Source organism: Candoia aspera, chromosome 5, assembly GCF_035149785.1.
Source record: "Candoia aspera isolate rCanAsp1 chromosome 5, rCanAsp1.hap2, whole genome shotgun sequence".
Classification (NCBI taxonomy): Eukaryota; Metazoa; Chordata; class Lepidosauria; order Squamata; family Boidae; genus Candoia; species Candoia aspera.
Genome location: NC_086157.1, coordinates 60165753 through 60185602, shown reverse-complemented (window position 1 = coordinate 60185602; position 19850 = coordinate 60165753). Strand labels below are relative to the sequence as shown.

At 38.5% G+C, this 19850-nt stretch overlaps 1 long non-coding RNA gene across 1 annotated transcript; it reads left to right on the top strand.

Annotated features, from left to right (window-relative positions):
• The first annotated feature begins 1648 nt into the window (after positions 1 to 1648).
• On the top strand, positions 1649 to 6789 carry LOC134498332 (uncharacterized). The gene is made up of 3 exons (XR_010068023.1): positions 1649 to 1832; positions 5268 to 5404; positions 6374 to 6789. It is a non-coding gene; the product is annotated as an uncharacterized LOC134498332 (long non-coding RNA).
• Positions 6790 to 19850: the final 13061 nt, after the last annotated feature.

The window sequence follows — 19850 nt, the reverse complement described above, 5'->3', positions numbered from 1 at the left end:
ATTCCTGAGTCATTGGTAAGCAAGGAAGTATTGGCCTGGCAGGCATCCAAGTTTAGAAATACACAGGGCTGAGTCAATCACTGTCTCTAGAATATCATAGATCTAGCACCACTGGCTGTTGCTGATCTGCCACAGAGAAGAATAAAGTTTATTCTAGTATTCTAAAGTTTATTAAAGTATCTTTATTGAGAGCCAAAAGTATATATTCAGAAACATCATGAGAGCATGGATTTTCTGGACTGTGCCATGAAAACTGCTGTATAAAATGTTGATGGCAAAGTATGTTCAGTAGCTCATCTCTTAGGCTGTATTTAAACAATAGACAGACCCTCCCCAAATTATTTACCTCAACTTTCTGTGTTGGCAATGGATTATTAGGGATATTCTGACCATGCTTAGTCCTCCCAGCCACCGAGGAATGGCAAGGAGGCTGGTGGCTGACATTTCCCTTTTCCCTTCCTGGCCTTTTTAACATTTTTCCCCCCAGAGTGAAAAAAAATCCCACAGTGTAATCAGGGTCAGACCTTATTAGTGTAACCACTCCCATTCTTTCCTGATATTTCACAGCATACACACGCACACTGTGTGGCTACAAGGGGTTGAAACTAAAATGGTCCTAGAAATGGAGTGTGGAAAGAAGCCCTGTTTTTGTGGGGTTGCTCTAGAACATGGCCTCAGCCACAGCTGTGCAAAGAGTTAGTTAAGTGCTGGCCAGCTGCTTGAAAACATTGCTGACTGTGGAGAAATAGTTTGATTATAAAACCTACTTGGGGCTTTTGGGGCTAAAACTAGCCCTCTGGGATTTTTCACTGGGCCAATTGATCCCATTTCCTATGTGCATGACACACTATGTCTCCCATGGCCCAATTAAGTGTGTCATGCAAACAGTGTGTGTATCTTCTCCTCTTTATTCTTGTGGTCACCATGGATTATTTCCTCTGCATTGTCAGTCAGTGGATGAACCCACTCCTTCCATAATATTAATACTCTGTTCCTTTTTTCCTCTAGGCCAGAAGGAAACCATAATTGAGCAAAGTAGCAACAGAGAATAGGAGGAACAGTAAGGCAAGGAAGCTTTCAGTGGTGGCCCTTCTATACAGTATATGTCGATGAGAAACCCATGTTGGAATGTTACTTGCACACAGAAAACTGGTATATCAAGGATAAGGTTATGCAAAATGCTTCTTAGTGTGAACTTTACAAGAGAACAGTCTGTTGCCAAATCTAGCCCCCGTCTTATCCCACCTAACTGTCCACACGTGCAGAGATAGTATTTCTTTTCAAACTGACCCCATCTACTTCTTAGTGTCGAATTGCACAGTAGAATGTTGACTTCGGTCATTTTTCCCAAACTGATAATGCAAGAGAGTTTACAAGAGTGTTTCTTCTATTATTAAAATTAAATATGTTGACCCAGAGAGAAAAGATGTTTACTGTCTTACTAGGCCCAGGCTTGACTAGAACAGGGGCAAGCACATTGTACTTTAACCCAGGACATTAGGTTTGCAATGTTGGCAGCGGCCAGCTTAGAATTTGTTCACCTCTAGTAGCTTGTCTGTTGCTTTTTTTATATTTTGTGATCATAATCTATCAAATGTTAGTAATTCTGATTTTAATCAAATTATCTCTCTCTGTCTCAGAACTGTCTTTCAGGTGTATTGTCCTGTCTAGAGACGATGTACTGTAAGTCTGTCACACCAGACTTCTTTCCACAGCACAATCCCCAGCAAGGAGGAGCAAAAATCTAGTTGTTATTGTCAACATGAGACAGTTCATTCACCTCTTAGAAATCTGGCTGACTGCCCTTTTCCTGAGGGTTGAGAACACCCAAGGTAAAGTCATCTTATTAACTCTCATTACTGGTCATCTTTCATAGGAGGCACCTTCTTATTAGCCTGTTAAAGGGACTAAATGGAGTTCAGTCCCCGTAGGATTGTTTCTTTCTCATTATGGCCCACATATTGGATGATGCATTTTAAAAGGTTGTGCAAATCAGCAGCGGTTTTCTAAACAGCAGTACTTAAGACTGAAGAATGGCATAGTCAGTTTAATCACATACAGTAACCATGATGTCAGCAAGTGAACTAAATAACAATCTTCACCAACAGTTGCCTACAGATAATCCCAGCTGGTAACCCCAAAATTGTCCTGAGGAGTAGTCTTTACATACCTGGAATACTTCAGCTGGAGAAAGCTATTCTATAACATCACTGAAAGCAGAAAAAGATTAGGACAATTTCATTTTGAGAATGTTAGGTAAAAAGGAAGATGTGTTTTCTTAGTTACATTTTTTAATCACTAGAATTGCTTTAAAAAAAGGTACAATAATCACCAATGAATTTGGCTTCAATGGAATATTTTATGCGTGCAATAATTATTGTTGATGAACTATCTTTGGCAAGTTAGTAGTTACTTAATAGGCTTTCCAGAAATTTCCCAGACAACATCCAAGTTGCAGGATTATCGTAAACATAATAGTGCTGTTCTCAAAATTCCATGTCTTATAAATATTGTAGATGGAGAAGATGAATCTCCTATTTTCAGGGTCAGGTAAACCAATGAATGTAGTGTTGCGGCTATTAAATAGCTTGTAGTTTAACAAGTAATATAGATAAAAAGTTACTTTTCATATGTGGTTTTGAAATTAAATTTAGTAATATAAAAAGAGAGGTTTAAGCAAATATATACTGTATGTGTATAATTAAAATATATATTGCAAAAATATATGCCCATATCTCATCCCCTTAATAAGAACTACATACTTGAACTGTCACTGTAAATTTTTGAGATATCCATGTTACGTATGTCTTTCAACTTCTTTATCTTCCTTCAGACTCATTTTCAGAAATGATGTAGGAGAGGGAAGACATTTGTCTATGGCGATCACTAAGATTTAGAAGCTAATATCTCAAACTTAATTTCCTGCTGTGAGTGCAGTTAAGATGCTTTATGAGAAATAACAGACTGCATTACACTAAAAGTAGAAGAAAGTATCAGTGAATTTCCAATAGCCCTAGTAAACAGAAATTAAAATTTAACAGATTATTTATTTACTTAAACAATTTTTATGGCCACCCAAATTGTGACTCTGGGTGGCTGACATAGGATCAAAAGCACAAAACAAAATAATTGATAAACATAAAAATCACAAGAAACATAGTGCAATATGACACAACCAAGGTCAAATCACAATCATGTTAACATCCCCCAAACCATTTCAGAACAAGCTCATTTAATGTTCTGGCCCAATGCCCTGGGGAGAAACTGGGTTTTCAAAGCCATACAGAAGGCCAACAAGGTTTGGGACATATGAATCTCGAAAGCACAGGAGTACAGTATGCTGTTCAAAAGGGCAGCCGCTGTAACTGAGAAAGCATACTTCTTGGGTCCCACTAGGTGGCATTGTTTCATAGAGGGGACCCAAGCATGCCCATCTTGTTGGATTTTGTGGGATGAGCCGAACCAGAGATAGGTGGTCTCACAAATAGGCTAGCCTTGTGTCATGAAAGACTTTATAGATGGTAGCACTTTGAATTGCACCCATAAGCCTATAGATGTTAAATGCTTAGGGGGTGGGGAAGTATTTACCTAATGCAGAAACAAATAAAAGAATAGGTGACAAGATAGCCTCTTGCTGGTATAAAACTCCATAAACATAGTGTTATTCCAGAAAAGTTGCATTCTCACCTCAACTGTGTAAAGTGCCCCGAAAGACAATAACAAAGGACAGGCCTGGTGGATGCAAAACTCTGGTTCCAAGTGTCTGGGGCTGTAAGCCAAGAGTGCTATTATTCTGAATTATGCTTGGAAATAGAACGCTCACATGTGCATTATGGAAGACGCTTGTAGCTTCTACTGCAGACTGTAAAAAAATAACATATTTCTTTTAATAAAATATTTCTTTTAGTCAAACTGTTACTTTACAAGGAGATCTGACACAATAATGCGAGGCAGATTTCCTTCCCTAACCTGATACAGAATGGAATATAACCTAGACTTTACACTGTTTAGCCTGCATATCAATCATATGATTCAGGTCTTGATAAAAATTACTGGCCAATCCTAAAACATAAGCTGGTAACAATCTTATTATATATTGATGTGCAGTAATTCTACCAGTTTCACCCCAGGTGAAATCTTTTGAGCAAGATTTAATCATTCATGGAGGTGGGGGGAGTGATGGACAAAGCTAAATTGGTTTTCAGAAGATGTGTGACGGGCATCAAGTGGCAAAGAGATCTGAGCTCAGCAATTGCATGTAGAGTTTCTTACAAGAGAAGGGTTGTACAAGTATTAGCAGAAACTTTAGTTTGAGTTGTCTAATGAAAGTAACTCCTATTATATTATTTGAGGTCCTTATCCTGACTGTAGTGATGTTATTTCTCTTCTATGTATTTATATTTTTGTATGTTAGTTAAATAAATAGAGCAAGTGCATTTTTAAAATCAATAAAGCTGTTGGAAGTTGGTAGAATAAGCTGAGAGAGGGTATTGGTAAACTGAAAAAAACTAACACTACCAAACATTTAAAAACACAGAAAGCTTAGGAGTATGAGTCCTGTCACATCACAATCCATTCAACTTGTGAATAATTTCCAGTGTACTATAAACCCAAACCACTTTTCCTTTGTTTTGTTCCTACTAATTGTACTTCAGAAATGATTTTAGCGCTTGCTACCACCAGCGGAATGAGTGTGTAACACAAGAGGCAGGGGACATGGTGATTACTTCCCAAATTGTAAAAGGGAACCATACTGGAGTACGTTTTCCACCAATACAGCAACTTAGAAGTAAAAAAAAAAGTTGATCAAAAGTTGATTGAGGAGAAGCTGAGTTTTTTAGGCAAGCATCCACACATTCTCTATTGATGTCCAGAGGAGGTAAAGAAAAGCAAACAATGACACAAATGACAGGACCACTTACTTGTGTCAGATGTCATGACATAATTGCATAATTATGCCAGCTGCACAATGATATCATCATGGCTAGTTACAGATGCCACTGCATGTGTTCCGCAAATGAACCACTGAAGGGAAGTTTGTGTGCACAGTTATTAACACGTTGGCTTCCATTTGTTTCTGAACCCTGTGCTAGCATAGTCTGGGATCGCAATAGAAACCAACATACATACAGAGTACATACTGATTGTTCTTCAGTACAATCATCCATGTAAATATCATGTGGGTATGTCTTTTTGCCACCATTCACACAGTGAGTGTAACTGTTCTTGCAATCCTGGAAATGGCTTCCCTCTTCTTTTCCTTTCAGCTGGAGGAAAGGACAAATCACTCTTGTCAGGAACTGTAATTGGTTCGATATGGAGAGCTTTCAAAAAGAAGTCAAAGGCCAGTTGTGCTGCCTTGTCCACTTCTGCTATACTCTCAACCAACGAAGAGGATGTTGAGGTAACCATTTCTATGACTGCAGCTACTATCCAAGATATTAATTACTTCTGCGTTTGTAGTCTTCATTCTCCTTCTCCCTCCATGGATTAAACACTGCTGTCATTAAAAAGTTACAGTACAGTAAATTATGAAATATCATTTAAGAGAGCCTTTTTATGGCTTTTTTGGTCAAACGTATTAAAGTATTTTGACTCACATTAATACAGATGGGGATATGAGCCTCTTGAGATCAACCACAAAAATATGCCATTTTAAGGGAATAAAATTATTAAGGTCCCCTGATTTAAACACCAGGCCAATTATATTGAGTTATAACCTGAGCAGATTTTTCTCTGTGTACAGCAGTGTCCCCATGGATATCTCCCTAGGTACATGGCAAGTTACCTGTCCCATCTGACTTTACGTTTTAAAGGTATTATTTTATTTTATTTTTAAAAAGTGAGGAGGAAAACTGGCATGCTTCAAGAGAAAATGTCAGCCTCTAACATCATCTTTACTTACAAAAATGCTTTGGAGCTCCACATAACCCATGTACACATCCTTAAAAAATGATGCATAACTACAGCTGAATACTTTCTTTGGAATGAAGATAAGCTGATAGAAAACATCTTGGGAACTAAATGGAATGGTAGGGAATGGTCTCACTAGTTGTTTTTAGATTGGCCACACCCACAATGGCAGCCATTTTATGAAGAAAGAAGCCACCCACATGACATCTCTTACATGCTGTCAAAAAATCTAATTACGCACCAAAGTTTATTGAATGCTGCTTCTCTGCATATTAAGTTACAGGCACATATTTGCCTTAGGATCAATTAGCTTAATATTATGATCTATTAAAAGTTTAATTCACATCATAGGTGTTCTGCAGTCAAGATGTGGACACTTAGTTGTGGCATCTGTAGGGAGATGCACAGGAGAAGTGCATCTAAGAACTTGTTAACAGAGTTTCAATCTATTTCCGCATAGTGATACGACGCAAGAGAAGTGGATTTTATGGATGCTTCAAATCCACATGGGAAACCAGTCAGCTCCATGTCAAAGTCTGCCAGTCTTGATTAGTCCTTTCTATTATGCCACACCCTGACTTTATTCTGTTGCAATAGCAAGCCATCCCTGGAAAGACCCTAACATTCCATTATCACTAACAGAACTAAAGTTAACTTCTCAACAAGCTTAGAAAATGAATGTGACAGTTTTGATGGATCTCTGATAATCAGAAACAAGATGGAGAGATTATACTATTATGAGTTTACTATATGCAAGGTGCATGATGCAAACAAAGTCATGTATTTGCATGTCCCTTTGATCCAGTGATAAGAATGGCTCTACAGTGATTGGTTCATGCTCAAAGGTGTCCTGAACTTAAAAAGATCAAAGAAAGAAAAGGCCTTCATTTAACTGGTTTTTATATGGCATTTTCAAGCTAATGATTTTTAAGGAAGAAAAAAGTGAGAAATGTTCACTGAGCTTCTGTGAACCCATTTATATAAACTTGCAGCAATACAAAACATCCCCCTTCAGATTAGACAATCTCATACAACGAAGGTGAATAATTAAGAACTTCTTGGTGTGCTATCTAGTAAGAAAATTTTGTATCAAGGACGCAGCTTGTGGCAGCAGCAACAGTAGTGGGCAAGCTGCCAAGATAGGAATAGTGTGTATTCATTTTCATACACTGACTGTTTTAAGGCATCATTCGGTTCCAGGAATTGTAGATTGTAAAAGTGATATGTGCTTTGTGGTTTGGCACTCAGACAGAGGTTCAACTCAGGCACCACAATGAGCTGCCAACATCTGAAAATTATTACATGTTAAGAGAAAAAAGGGCCTCTGGCTATAATGCTGACGTCATTAGCTGGTTGCACCTACTGCTGAGTAACAGGATGGAAATTTAGAGCTGGAGTACAGCCAAAACAGGTCACTGGGTTTGCTACCAAAGAAGCTTTTGTTATAATAACTGTACTATTAACTGCACTACAAAACAAGTGGGGAACACACTTCACAGTCTCATGCTGGAGTTGAATCCTAACTATCATCCAGGGAACTGACCAGACTGAATGGAAAAGCAGCAAGTTGCAATCCTTCATACATTTACTTTGGAAAGTCATCCCCATTGAGCATTGTGAGAATCAGTTCTGAATAAACAGATGTAGGGTTGCTCTGTGAAGCAGAGAACAGCAAGTGTTATGCTACTGGGTGAAAGTATGGCTTAGCTCTCTTTTTCTTTCTTTCTTTCTTTCTTTCTTTCTTTCTTTCTTTCTTTCTTTCTTTCATCAAGAAGAATGGGAACCAGAATTTTCTTTATGGAAGAGATTTACAGGAAGTTCTCTTCCTTAGAACTGGCAGTAATGTGTATTCAGCCAACAAGAAACCAGAAAGGTTTACCACAGAGTCTCATGACTGGCATATCCTGGGCAGATGTTTGCACAAGGAACGTTCCCTTAGCCAACATCTGTCTCATAAGTAAGTTTAAAGGCATCTGAATGACTAAGCCAGAGCTGCTAGGCAGCCAAGAATATTGGTGGAAAAGAAACACTTGACAATAAGTCATAGGAGAAAAGTGGTTAAAATCCACTGGCTGTGTCTTATTTTATTTTGCTTTTTTGTCTATTGGACACTTGGTGTCTGGCAGATAAAATTGTTATCTTGTTGAGTATACAGTAACATTGAAAGTAAATTTACAAGTATTTTTGACAGTGGGAATCTAGCCTGTGCAAAGATGAATGAAACAAGAAATACACGGAAAGGAGAAGAGATAAAGCAATATCCTATCAGGAACAGAGTCCCTGTTTGGGGGGAGATGGGCAGTAATAAAAATTTGAGAAATAAATAAATAAATAAATAACAGAGTCAGTGAGTAAAAGGCTCTGTGTGTGTGTATCCCAAGAGCAAAGGCATAAGGAATACCCTGAGATTAGCCATCTCCTAAACAAAGAGCACTCAGACTGAAAAACAAACAGGCGATATGGAGTAACTCTATAAATTCTAGTATATATCTCACTATCCCTTGATGTCAATAGGGGTGAGATGCCAAAAAGTGCGTGCCTCTAAAGTCATGCTTCAACAGAATCATCTATCAAAATAATCTACACAAGCAATAGATATGAAAACCAAAGTCCACACTTGACTAACTAGATGCATATATCGGTTTAACTATGTCTTTTGACTGGCTCAGTTCTCAGTGTTTCTTAACCACATTGGCCTGATAGGCAGATTTGGAATTTTGAAAAGATGTTATGAGCACAGTCACAAAATAGTTGCCATAGTGTTAAATGTTTTAGCAATTCCTTCCCACCCTTTCTCTAGTCAAGGGGCACATATACCAATACTGGGTCGCAGTCATCCACCATTTTATTTTTTAAACATTGCCTATGGGAGATCTCTTTGGGGCCCAGAGGCAACCTTGGTAATAGAAATTTTCTTCAAGAGGACTTGCTATACTCTTCCTTTCAATTTCTGAATTTTTAATTAAAATACTTGCTTTTTAAAAAAGAGAAAGAAGGGAGATACCAAGGAAAGTACTGTCATAATTTAATGCAGGCTATAGCTTACCAACCCAAATTACTGGTTTCATCCAATATACTAAGTTACAACCAAACTAACCACATTACCAAGTTGCTGGAGAAAGTATGGTGGTGGTTAGATAAGCAAAGGTTCCCCTTTCTGTATTATCTGTTCTGGGGGAAATAAAACCATCAGCTCAGTCATAAAACATTTAGACACAAGAAAGTTGCTAAACTATAAAAGGATACAACAACAGCTTTGAAAAGCAAGGATGGTAGGTGACAACACTTAAAATAGCCCAGTAAGAATGTAACTGAGTGCTTCCCAAACCGCTTATCAGAAAGTCTTTTTTACCCAATGTAGGTAAAACACTTTAAGTCAGTTTAAATGTCCCTGTTATGATTGGGTAATGGGTTCATGTGTCGTTACCCAGAGAAAAACCACTTTTACCCAATTTTGGGTAATTTACCCAGGTTTGGGAAGCACTGATGTAACTAATTCATAGAACACAGCCTTTGTTTATTTTCTTTGTAGAACTTCCCTCATTACCTCTCTGTCATTATCTCACTAAAACATACTATGTTGCAATATCCAATCAAATACCTGTTGCTATATCTAATCATACGTACATTCTAATTTGCATAATTCTACATAAAGACACTGCATCCCCACCTGCTTTTAGATTTGTTCCTGCTGCCTCCATTACCATAATGAACAATCTGTGCTTCAACAGAATTATGTGCTGCTCTCTGAATTAAACAACCTCTTGGGAAATTTGTGAGAGAACAACTATCATGGCTAGCTTCTGCCACAGCTGTATGTACTCCCTACGCCCTTTTTTACCTTTTTTCACCTCCCCTCATCTCTATCACTGTGGATGGGTTGAAAACCAAAGATACCAGCAATGGAATGCCTAGAGAGGCTTTGTTGTCATGAATGATCTCTAGGACTGGCCCCAATTACACATCAAAAGGGACAGTTATCTCCCTGGTACACTGTAGGGATAGGGGAGGATTATTTGACAGGGTGGAGTTAGTTTATGCAAGACTAGGTCTATTTTACCTAACCCCTCAGGGTTAACTGAGTAGGTCAACTGACCTTTTTTGGTGTTTACATAAAACACCATCACCACCCATTGACCCAATTAGGCATGTTGTAGAAATAGAGCCTATTAATTAAGTGCATGTTTGACTTCATAAGGCTGGCACCTTGAATATCCAAGAAGACTTAAACATGTGACAGTATGGTAGCTAAGCATAGGTTCATCATACTTTACCAAAAACACACAAACAATACAGTCTGCCCTTGAAGAATGTCTAAATAAGCACCAGCTCTCTACTTGACTCAGTTGTCTCCATTCAGTGGCACTCTAAGGACTAACTCATTATTTGGTAATTCTTAGCAATCAAACTAATTAAATTTATATGTAAAGTTTTTCTAGAAAAAAGCAGTCAAGTCTTCAGGCTCTGATGACAACTGTAATACCACAGCCTTTCAATAGATGATTACAATATGCTAGTAGACTGGATGACAAGTAAACAAGAACATCTGTTTCTTCACCCTAGAAGGCAGTATGGTTTAAACCTCAGCAAGCTAGACGTGTTGAACAACTAGTCTGCTAATTCCTCATTTTGGAAAGCCAGAGTTGTTGAGCCAGTGATCTCACAATGGGCCAAGTCAGGACAACACCCAGAAAACCTAGTTTGGCATCCTAGAGTCTTCCCCCGGATCAGCCTTGCATCAAAACTTAGCTTTTCAGCTTCAACTGGTGATATCAATTGGCTGAATATGCCCAAAGGATAATTGCCTTACATTAATAAAATAAACCTCAATTATTCATTGACTGAGGGAAGGTTTAGGGATAGTTAAGTTATGGAGCATGTTACTGAGAAGTCGAAGTAATTATTGTTATAGGGAAGAAACTTACTATACCTCCCCTCAAGGCATTTTAAAGCCAAGTTTAATCATGCAAGAAAATAAAGCAAGAATAACCATGCTGGGTTCTTCCTCTGTTTCCATTCCCATCAGGTTCCCTGATGTTCAGTGATCTTCCAGAGCTGTGGCAGAATAAAGTGTTCCTAGGTACAATGGAGCACTCTAGCAACTTATAGGATCCAAGCCTATGCTTCTGCCATTGGCTATATTACACCAACCCCAATGCTAGCTAATTAATATTCTCCTATCAGTTTCAATAAGAGATGCAATTTTAAAGAATTAAAACATGTAAGGCTGATCCCACCTCTTGGAAGCTGCCAGGGGTTTGGAAGTGGCAGATGTTCTGTCATAGGGTTCCCCTCACCTTATGTTGGGCAAGTAGGATTGTTCTGTAAATCAGTGAAAAGAATTGTTTTCTTTGCTGATGGAGAGAAATGTTGGAGATTGAAATATTTTGTGTGTGAGAGAGACTTCCTGAATGACAAGTAATGAAGTAAGTTTTATAATTATAAGAGAAAAAAGTTCTATTTACAGGAAATTTGGTCTAGAGATAGGCAAAGCCTACCACCTAGCTAACTACTGTACATCCTATCAGGACATTCTAAGAGCATAAGCTCCATGCATGTGTGTGCCTGGCAAAAGGAAGTGATCTCAGATGAGCAGTCTTTTAAACAAAGAGTAGCAAACAAAGGGAGAACAGGGAATACATTCCTAATTCTCTATAGTTAGTAGGCCATGAGGTCCTAACAAGTCAGGATCATTGGACTGGCACTTCCAACAGTAGAGTTTAGTTGACTGGGTCAATTGACTCCTTTTTGGTGTACCCACAACATACTAATCCCCACTGATCCAGTTAAGCACAGAAGAAACAATAACTATATAGGTATTCAGTGTTACCTTGCTTGTGGCCAATCCTTTGCTCTGCCTGCTTTTTTCCCCCTGTTCTTCACCTAGTTGCTAATAACAACCTGCAGACCTCTTAGAGCTTGGGTAAATATGCATGTATCCCCAAACTTTCTTTTAATGTTCCCCAGAATTCCATTTGGTGTGATTGCCAAAAATCAGTGGTCAGGTTTCCTGCCAGGATGAGATGGGAAAGATCTGAATCTATATAAGCTTAACACAATTACCAACCAACCAAAACAAACAAGCAAAATCCACAATCAACCTCCCACATCAGGGAAAAGATAAAGAACTCTGTCCACAGGTGTGATACGGCTCTACTTACTTTGCATCATTGCCCTGCCCAATGTTGTCCTTTCCCCTCCAAAATCTTCGTGCAGCCCCCAGGCACTGAAAGGCTAGAACATCACTGTAGATTAGAACATCACTCTAGGGCCTTGGTCCCCAGTGTAGCACCCAGGAGTGTTATTATGCTTGCTAACATATTTCTTGATGCCTTTAAAAAAATCTTAACCATGATCATTTTCCAGTTATATATCTGGGGCCCTCATAGACTCTAGAGCAGTGTTTTTTCAAACTTGGCAACTTTAAGGTGTGTGGACTTCAACTCCCAGAATTCCACACATCTTAAAGTTGCCTAGTTGAAAAACATTGCTCTCAAGGCAATCTTAGAAAATAAAATGGTAATGACTGCAGTTCAGTGCTCTGTTTGGAAGTGTCCACCTGCCCAGACTGGCCAGAGTAAGCTCAGGTAATGGGGATATCCTGGGAAGAACTCAGAGAAGTACCAAGAAACTTCACCAATTTTCCTTCTGGTAAGTGGGTATTTTGTAATTGGCCACTACTGTACAAACAAGCAGCCATTTTGTGACAGTGCCCATGATAAATACACAAAATTCTAAATATGCTCATTGGCCAAAACAAGTTGAGGATCCCTGGATTGGCATCATAACTGCCTGTATTCAAATTCTCAATCAACCATAGTTTACTGGGTGATCCTGGGTCAATCGCTATCTTAGCTTAAACCTTAACCTCTCGTTCAAGATTATTGTGATGACAAATTGTACACTGGCATCAGTTCTTTGAATGAAAAGCAAGATAAAAATGCAGCTATGTTGTTTTTCTGCACCCTAATTTGTCTGCCTTTCATATATTTCCCTCATTGTAGCTGCACAGATTTTAAGCTTTCTGAAGCCAGGTATTTCCAGTTTTCAGAGTATCATATAATGTTATGGCTGTACCACATGGTGCATTTAGAAATAGAAGCAAAACCTCTTGGGCTTTTCAACTAGCTCACCATGTCTAAATATAGGGAGAACGAAATGCGGGAGAAATTGTATTCTGGGTGTGGTTCTTCAACTTTCTAGTCAACTTAAACTGACCTTGAAACCACCTTCTCAGGATTTTAATAGAACTGGACTGGATCAGCCCTGAACAGGGTGTTTTGGCTATAAATGGGTTAGGAAGAGAGTGGAAACTTCCGACGCCTACGCTGAATTCAATAAAAAGCCAAGCACAATAAAAGTAACGCAGTGACTTGGCTCTTAGGTTTTAGCTGAGTCATTTCTACTAGTATTTGTTTTCACACCTAGAAAAGAGGATTGAGAGACAAAGAAAGAGGATAATAAGAAATGAGATTTTAGGCTACTCTCATATGGGAGTAGTAAATATTCCCTCCAAATATTGACCCAGCCTTCCCAAATATCGTGCCGTCCAGATAGATGGCAGCAGCCTCTCCCCAAATTCCCAGCCAGCTCCAAGTTGGGAAAGGCAGTCAAAAGCAGACAGTTAAGAGGCAAATATGTTTTTTTCCTTTTCTCCGATTCTGGATTTGTGGTTAGAATAGAATGTCAGTTCACCATTTTAATTTTCCAAGAGTGTCCAATATAGCCTTGCTCCACAGCTTAGTGAAGGAATGCAAATTGGGGAAGGCTAGAGCCAGAGGAAGAAGAAGACAAAGCAAATGGTTGGATGGCTTCCCTCAGGGATTTTGCAGAAGAGCACCATTAGCACGGCATTCCTTTTTCCATCCATGTTCATTACGTTCCTTTGTATTCTCCAGTTGAGCAACTTGCAGTATTTTATAAAAACAACTCTTTTTTTAAAAAAAAAAAACATTCCAGTAAATAACAAAAGTCTACTTTCTTTTTCCCCCCAAAAGCATAGTCCCATGTCTAGCTTATGGAAGTGTCATAAAACATTCTTAAACTTTGCTTTTAGTTTGTATTTCTTGAGTCAGTGGATAGGTCTATTCAGGTCCCTCAAGAACGAGTAAAAGAAAAAGCGTTCATGGTAAGAGCAACAGTGGAATCATAAGAAAAGTTATACTTGTCTGCCTGGCAATTTTAACGTCTTTGCTTTGATGTTTAGAATGATATGTAAAATTCAGCCACTTACTGCAGCCAATTATTTATCTCCTTGATGCAACTAATGATAATCAGACACAGAGCAGATGCTGCTGATGAAAGCAGGAACCTGCATCCTTTTATCTGCCTAGTCAAAAACAGAATTATTATATCCAGATCTGACCCTCAATTGGATAATTTGCATCAGAATGTATCTTAAAGATACTGGCACAAGTACAGTGCAATGTAGTCTCACTAAAGTCAGTGGAATTTAAGATACCTAATTCTGTCTAGATTATGGTACTTTTAACTCAGTGAAGTTCAAGAATGTCTTGAATAAATAATCACCCTAGTCACTTAAGTGACTAGGTGATTATTTACACACTGCTCAAAAAGAGGAAATACAACACCATACAATACAGATTTGCATACCATTTGTATGGTCACTTTATAGATAGAGATGGCAATGTAGAGAGAATGAATATCATTTAAGTGAAATACTTCTTCAGTGCCTCCACCATCAGAGGTATGGTTGGCAGGAATGGAAGAGAGAACCTTTTTGGTGATTGCTCACAGGCTTTGGGACTCCCTTCCAAAGCCAGTCAAATTAGCTTTCTTTTCTTACTGGAAAGTAAAACAAGAGTTCTGGCTGTTGAATTACAGAAGCGTTGTTCTAATTGTTTTGTTATCTTTAATTGTATTTTCAATCATTTTCATTCTATTATAATTGTATATTTAATTCCATTGCTGTTTTTATTTTTGTCAACTGTTTTAGCACCATCTGTTGGCAGAAATGTGGGCAATAAATATATCTAATTTGAATGGAAAAGATTGTAACCCTGCCTGACCTGCTGACTACTGTCCAGATGCTTTTTGATGAACAAATCTAGGATCCCTGCTCTCCCTTTTAGTTTCTTAAGCTTTTAATCAGATTTGGATTGGGCAGTCTTTCAAATACTGTAGAGAATACTTTCAATTAAAGGGCTGCTTTCTGACAGTCCTTCAAACAGAAAAATATTTTCTGCAAATTAGGAAAGATAACTGCCCAAACTAATTCTCCCATAGTGGTGCTCCCTCAAAGACTCACTACAGTACCCACATTGTCCTTCAGCAGTAGGTTGTGAGCCTTTGGACCAGGCACACCTTGTTTTGGTTTCATCTTGGGGCCTTACTATAAGTTTTTGATAACTTTATATGGTGAAGATCATGCATGCTTATTGTAAGAGTTGGTCAGGATTGTTTTCAGTTTAAAAAATGAGTCATAGCATTTCTTATTAAAATGGAATTTTATTAAAGTAATAGTCATTGAATCATTGATTGCTCAGTCCTTGTGCCAACTTCTCATGAGTTCCCTTAGTCTTTTCACAATCCAATGTTCTTGCTTGATAATTTTTAATGGTCTCTCATTTCTCTTTGTTCATATTCTTGGTTACTTCCTTAGCTGGCTTGGAACAAAGTGTGGGCTATATGTGATTCTCCAGATGTTATGGATTTCAACACCCATCAGTTACAATCATATAATCAGTAATGAGAGTTTATTGTAGCCTATACTCTAAGACATCTGGAGGGCCACCCACGACCCATGCCTGCTTCAGGAAAAAGAATGTAGAAAGCATCTAATTGTGCTTTTAATAATACTCTGAAAATAAATTGAGCCACAATTTCTTAGCAAAAAAGCACTGCACATAAACAGTTCCATTGGAATTAGCAAAATCAGACTAGGTAATGATGCAGGTATATGGATCCTGATGCTTAGGCACATCATGCTCCACCCCATTGTAGGTTTCTGGCACAACTGCTTCTTCGACTGACATCTTGCACATCCCAACAAACATTGTCAATTATCTTGGCTACATAAGGGAAAAAGTTAGCAGTCAACTTGTTCTTCTAGTTTAAAATTCCAGGTGAATAAGCACTTCCATAATGGAAGGACTATTCTTATGACTAGGTCATTACTGTTCCAAGCTACACCCATACATTTTAAACTGGACGCAGGCATATTATCATCAGCTGCTGGCATGTGCCAAGGATGGCACGATGGATGGTGAACATGCATGGTTGATTATGGGGTGAAAGTTATTAAAACACCTTTCATAATATGTTTCTTACATTGTGTTAAAATATCCATTGGCAAAGAATGATCCAAACTTTTTCAGATTATAAGGATCAGATTTTTCACAAATAAATAGTTTTTTTCAAATGGAATAGTTTAGAGTCTTTGGAAACACTGATCTGTGCTTGTAGCTCAAAGACTATTTGCAGATCTTCATCACAACCAAATGCATTCTCTTCCCCATCATCTGTAAGAAGGATTCAGAGGGTGTTTCCCCACTGCTGAGTTAAATGGCTACCCACCTATCCTTGAATCAGCATGAAACAATTGTGTCTTAACATGTGCCGTACTTGATTTTGCTTACTGCTTCTGCCTGAGTCTGTCTGGAATGAGGCTGTGCTGATCTGTGAGTGTGCCAGTCATTCTGCACAAAGATGGTTGGCTTTCTCCATCCCCTTCCAGCATATTACCAGCCAGTGGGACAAACACCCACTACTCATGGCACTGCAGCAGGAATGGGGAGGGTCTCAATTCAGGATTTCTAGGCTTCCTTGTCTAGCTTTCACATCCCATTTGGGTATTTCCTAAGTTTTAAAAATGTGAAACAAAGAAATATATGCGAAAACACCAATGCAGAAAGAGGCACAGAAAGGAAAGAGGCAGAACTTACCTTGATTGTGTAATTAGCTAGGTCCTGTAAAATGGGACCGCTTTAACTGATACGGTGCTAGGTAGTGACCTCTCTTATCTCAGGGGGAGGAAGGAAAATGCCTCAACCTGTAAATCCAGGAAAACTGGCAAACAAGCAACAAAAAGCAGTTCTGTTTTTCCTCATTGTTTTCTGGACCAGTGTTTCTCAACCTTGGCAACTTTAAGATATGTGGGTTTCAACTCCCAGAATTCCCCAGCCAGCCTTGTTCCAAAATCAGTGCAACTCTAGGAAGAGATGCTGGCTGGGGAATTCTGGGAGTTGAAGCCCACATATCTTAAAGTTGCCAAGGTTGAGAAACACTGCTCTGGACACTGCACTGAGGAAAAACAGGACTGATGCATAATAGGTGGAATAGACATCTGCCAGTTTACAGATAAGAACTGAACTGTTGATAGAGCCAGTCAGGGATTTACAAATAACATACAGCCTGGCTGTCTAGATATTATTAAAGCCAGTCTTTTTAATCTGGGGGCTCCCAGAGCTACTCCAAAACTTCATTGCTGTACTCTCATTTTTAATGTGAAAGAAGGGTGAAATTATTAAATCATGTCAATTGTACTGAAACTAAATTAACATTTACTTTCATTAAAGTTACATTAAATTTGCTGTTCTATTCCCACCCATATTTTTGGAACATGGTTCATAGCATGCCACTTTGGCCAAATGCTTGTCCTCAAGCTGTGTGCTCCTCACCTAAAGTATAGATGGGAAACAGGACATCTATGTGGATTCTGACCTCGCAGAAAGAATGCAATCCCGAAAATAGGAATAGGATGTCCCTGCTGTCAGAAATCCATTTAATCTGGCACTCACAAGACTCTTTCCTTGGTGTAGAATGCATTGGGAGTGGTTTCTGGGCTCCATTCTCTCTGCCTTTAAAAGAACAGCCAAGACACCTCTCTTTTGCCTGTCTTCTAATTGTTGATTACATTCTTACATAATCTTGTTATATTATTTACAATGCATATATGCACAGCTACTGCATGGTAGAGCAATATAAGCACCCTCGAAACAACCACCTGCATTCTGATGTTATTTGGAGATCTAAAGGCCGTGCCCTCAAAAAGCATCCTGGGTTTATAACCCTGTTTTATTCCCAGCAATTTGGAGGGCTGTGATTTACACTGAAGGTTGTGGAAACTTACAGACCAAAGTAACTCAGAAGGACTGAGTGGAGTAGTTACTGCCCCTTCCCCATTCACAACATTTCCCTGAACGTCTAAAGCAGTTTTTTTCAAACTTGGCAACATTAAGACGTGTGGAATTCAACTCTGAGAATTTCCCAGCCAGCAACATTGGTCTAAAGGCTGACCAGATCTGATCCAAGGCAGCAAAAGTAATGATGGTGCAATTGATGCAGTTTGGTCTAGTGGTTAAGGTAATGGGCTAGAAACCAGGAGACTGAGAGATCTAGTCTTGCCTTAGGCATGAGAGCCGGCTGGGTGACCTTGGGCCAGTCCCCCTCTCTTAGCCCAACTCACCTCACAGGGTTGTTGTTCTGGGGCAAATAGGAGGAGGAAGGAGTATTAGGTATGTTCACCACCTTGAGTTATTTACAAAAATAATAAAGGCTGGATAAAAATAAAATACATACATACATACATAAAATTAATGTTTGTGGAAATGGAACAGGAGGAGAAACTATATATCAGCCATGCTATTTTTGGTAACCAAAAAACCCACTTCCAGAAGTGAGGAAAAAAAGTTAAAAGTGCTGTTCAAAAATCAGTGCAATTCTAGGAAGAGAGATAGTAGGTGGAAGAAGGGAAAATGGGTTTGAGATGAAACACTGATAGACGCAGCTGGAACAGCAACCACAGGAAATCTGGAAGGGGACTATGAATTCATCCTTCAATCAGTTTTAAAATCTGGCAAAGCTCATTTCTATCATTCACACAAACATGTCAACACTTCAGAAGTCCTTTAAGAAGCACATGTGAAATTGGTAAAAGACAGCAGAAAAGAACACATATTAAGCACACACTGGAAAAGCAGATCAGTTTTAAATCACTTCTACTTTCAATGTGCATTAGTGAATGTTACAAGGTAATTTTGCTTTATGGTTTTGCTTCATATATGAAGTTAGTTTTTTTTTCATTGCTTTTAAAACAAATTAGGCTATGCCTTGATTACATCATAGCATAACTATAGCCCTGTTTCTGTAACGTTTGTGTAAACACAAAAGCACAGAATTAACATTCTCCCACTCACTCTATTGTGTTTATTTTTTGGTGGTGTATATTATTTGCATTCCTTGCAATGCAGTATATAATTCTGATTGATTTCTTCTGCTGGAAGGATGCAACTGGCCTTAGTTTTAGCACCAAATTTTACCTTGTATCACTTCTGTTGGTAGCTTAATGCCACTTTGGACATATTGTAGAAAGGGAAACAACGAGTCAATGGATACCTTCCTGTTGTTGCATTTTATCATGGTGTATGCAAAAGAATTTTGCTTTCTTGAAGGGAAAACTTGATTTCTAGTAATAGAAAAGTACACATATCCCCCCAGAGAGAAATGCACGGATCCCCTCTTTGCACTTTACATGGGAGTGTGAAAATGGAAAAGGATATAGGTCCCGGTTTGCTAAATGTGCAAAGCCATTTCAGTGTAATGCTACAAATACAGTGCTATCATCAGGTCTTATAATAGCCATTTAGGAAACCTGTTGAAGGTCAGGTTAGAAATTGCAAGAATGAAGAAAAAAAGTATCAGTGAGGATGACAAAAAGTGAGAAATTACTATTTACTCAGTGGAGTAAATTTCTCTTAGGATGTTCCTCTTATTAGGATATACCAGTTTTAAAAGATGTTTTAGCTTTTGTGTGTATGCATATAGAAGTGTTTCTTTAAAGATTTCCTATTTCTTTTCTTCTTCTTCCAAGCTCTTATCTCCTTGTGCAGGTTTAATTTACAAAAACGAGACGACAAAATCAACAAACTTATTTTTAGCTGACTTTGAAAGGGTAAGAAGGCTCAAAATTCCATTTG